This window comes from Microtus ochrogaster, unplaced genomic scaffold (assembly GCF_000317375.1).
Source record: "Microtus ochrogaster isolate Prairie Vole_2 unplaced genomic scaffold, MicOch1.0 UNK1, whole genome shotgun sequence".
In the NCBI taxonomy this organism is placed as follows: Eukaryota; Metazoa; Chordata; class Mammalia; order Rodentia; family Cricetidae; genus Microtus; species Microtus ochrogaster.
In genome coordinates, this window is record NW_004949099.1 from 37,683,388 (window position 1) to 37,686,479 (window position 3,092).

The window sequence follows — 3,092 nt, forward strand, 5'->3', positions numbered from 1 at the left end:
GAGGCAGGCGGATCTCTGTGAGTTCGAGACCAGCCTGGTCTACAAGAGCTAGTTCCAGGAAAGGCTCCAAAACCACAGAGAAACCCTGTCTCGAAAAAGAAAAAAAAAAGTAATCACTGAAAACCCTCCTTCCATTTGGATGAGCCCTTGCTAACAAAATGCTCCTCCCTCTTCTTGGAGAAGCACTATGGGATGAAATGGCGATCCTGGAAGGTCTCCAGTCAGGACCCTTCAGAAGGAAACCCATGTTCTGAAGAATGCCAAGGGTAGAAGAAAACTTGAGTATTTCAGTCATACTGTTGATACAGGGTACCCCAGGCTTTCTCTTGGCCCCCTTGCCTAGGACTCTTCAGTGCTAAGATTACAAAGCATTTTATTGGTTAAATTAAGGTTTCTGGTGACTAATCTTGGTAGAGTTGGCAGAGCTTAAGAGAATATGGCTATTGTAATGGGTGTGTTCCTTTACACTTCACAATTTGGGTGGTTGTGGATCCAGTGAGTTTACTTAGGGTAACTTACAGGAGCATGCGTGCGGGACTGTTAAAGGGACACTGGCAATTTACTAAGGTCTGTACCACAGAAGAAACCGTCCTCCCTTTCCCAGTATCGACTGCCTACAAATTCGCAAGGAAGGTAGGGGGGGTCTCCTGAGATCTTCCTCTGAAGTTTGGTCTTTTTGTTTGTTTGTTTGTTTTGTTTTGTTTTTTTCCCAGTTCCAGGAATCAAATCCAAGGTCTAGTATGTGCTAGGCAAGCCCCCTCCCAATGATCTACCACCCCCGCTATACTGAGATTTCTAACTGTGGGGGAAGATCAGCAGATGAAGAGCAAGGAAACATTTTATCAGGCTGCCACAACTGAGTCTTCAAAACTAACTGGGGGTAAGGCAAGCTTCAGTTAAGATGTTCTCATAAATCTCCCTCCCTTTTACCACCCTTGGTTCAGGTTTGGTTCTCCCTACTTCTGGCTTGCAGATAAAACTCGTCTGTATGATTCTGTTTCTATTATCTACCTAGCTATCTATCTGTCTATTTTTGAGATGGGGATTTCTCTTTGTAAGCCGGGCTGTCCTGGAACTGGCTCTGTATCCACCTGGCTCTTGAGTGCTGGGAGGGCGCCACCTCGCGCGGCTCGGGTATTTTTTATTTATTTATTTATTTATGTATTTATTTATGTATTTATTTATTTATTTTTAGCTAAGGTCTTGGTATATACCCAGGCTGGCTTCAAGCTCTCCATCATTCTTCTGGCCATCCAAATACCTAAGATTATAGGCGTGCATCACCACACCAGGCTTTTTCTAACCCTTGCTCACCTCGCCGGCTTTCCTTGGTCAGCTCTCCTCCAAAAGGTCTTCCCTAGCTTCCAGCCCATCCCCACCCAGGTTTCCTCTGGTAGAACATTCCAGACCTGAGTGTTAACGCCCAAAGCACGAGCTGCAGTTCAGGGGAGGGCTCGAGGTGGCAGACTTCTGGAGCCGACTGGAGGACTCGAGAGACCCCCTCCCAGTCCTCCGGAGCGCACACTATGCGCCCACGCACGTGACCGTCAGCTTGAGTGAGTCAGCTTTCCCACTCCATCCTGCCAGTGCGTTGCCTTGGTTACGGGACTAGCACCAGGGGCGGAGGGGGCGGGGCCGGAGCCAGAGGCGGGGCCTGCGGGCGGCCAGTAATCCAGGTTTCTCAACCTCAGCCCAGTTGCCATTTCGTCCTCATTGGTGAATTCGGAAAATAGGCTTTCCTTTCATGTTTAATCCTTTCTGGTTTGTTTTACATATTACATAATACTATTTGTTTTTCATTGTTGATATACACACAAACATATAAATACAACCTGCTGAGTTCATGTAGTATCGCTCGTATGTACGTGTTTTTAGAACTGACCCCTTGGCGTTGGAGAACCCTGGGGAAGATTGATTCTTTTTCAGCAGCCATTAATTGCCTTTAGCTCTTCATACAGGGGTGGGGCCTCGTAAGATTTTTCCCCTTTCTCCGTGGCATGTCAGATAGCGCTGTCATTGTTCAGGCCTTATTTAGGCAAACATATTGTTGAAATTTCACTGGTGCGGCTTCCCTGTCCTATATAGACGACACAGTCTCTCAGCAAATGTTCTGGCTCCCAAGTTAAAGGTATATGAACCTTCTGTACGAGTCTGTGAAAACTGGAATCACTTGTCGTGAGAATGAAAGGTTCAGTTTTACAACAGACATGAATGTGAACTCAACAGTGGTCTTATTAAACAGGGAAGAACGTGGCCAGCCTTTAAGATGGAAACTGATCTATGTTCTACTGGACCCGGTGCTGGACCAAGGCTAGGTCTGTCTTGTTTTGCTTTTTTTTTAAATTTAGATTATACTGCTTTAAGGTACCTTGTTTCTATACAACAGGACCCATTTGAAGGCAGTCCAAGCACTACATTTGTTTTTGTTTGTTTGTTTGTTTTTTGGTTTTTCGAGACAGGGTTTCTTTGTAGCTTTGGAGCCTGTCCTGGAACTAGCTCTTGTAGACCAGAATGGCCTCGAACTCACAGAGATCCACCTGCCTCTGCCTCCCGAGTGCTGGGATTAAAGGCATGTGCCACCATCGCCTGGCTAGCACTTCATTTGTTATCCAAGCAAAGAAACAGAATCTTTTCAATCTGGAAAAAAACTGGCTTACTAAACAAGGGCCAATAGCTCCCATTTCATATGTACATGCGTGTATATTTGTTTTAATATATTATACACGCACATATATGTATCTATATGCATATGTGTATATGTACATGTATACACATTTACATGTATGTCTATATGTATGCATATGTGTATATGCATGCATATATATAGGTTTTCATATTTGTACATGTATATGCATGGGATTTAAATTATATATATGATATCTAAATATGATTTCAAGACATCAGCATATGTGTATTCGAGAGTCAAGAGATTTCTAGGGGCTGGAGAGATGGCTCAATGGTTAAGAGTACTGACTGCTCTTCCAGAGGACCCGGGTTCAATTCCTAGCACCCACATGGCAGCTTACAACTGTCTGAAGATCCAGTTGCAGGGGATCTGACACCTTCACACCAATAAACAATAAAAAATATTT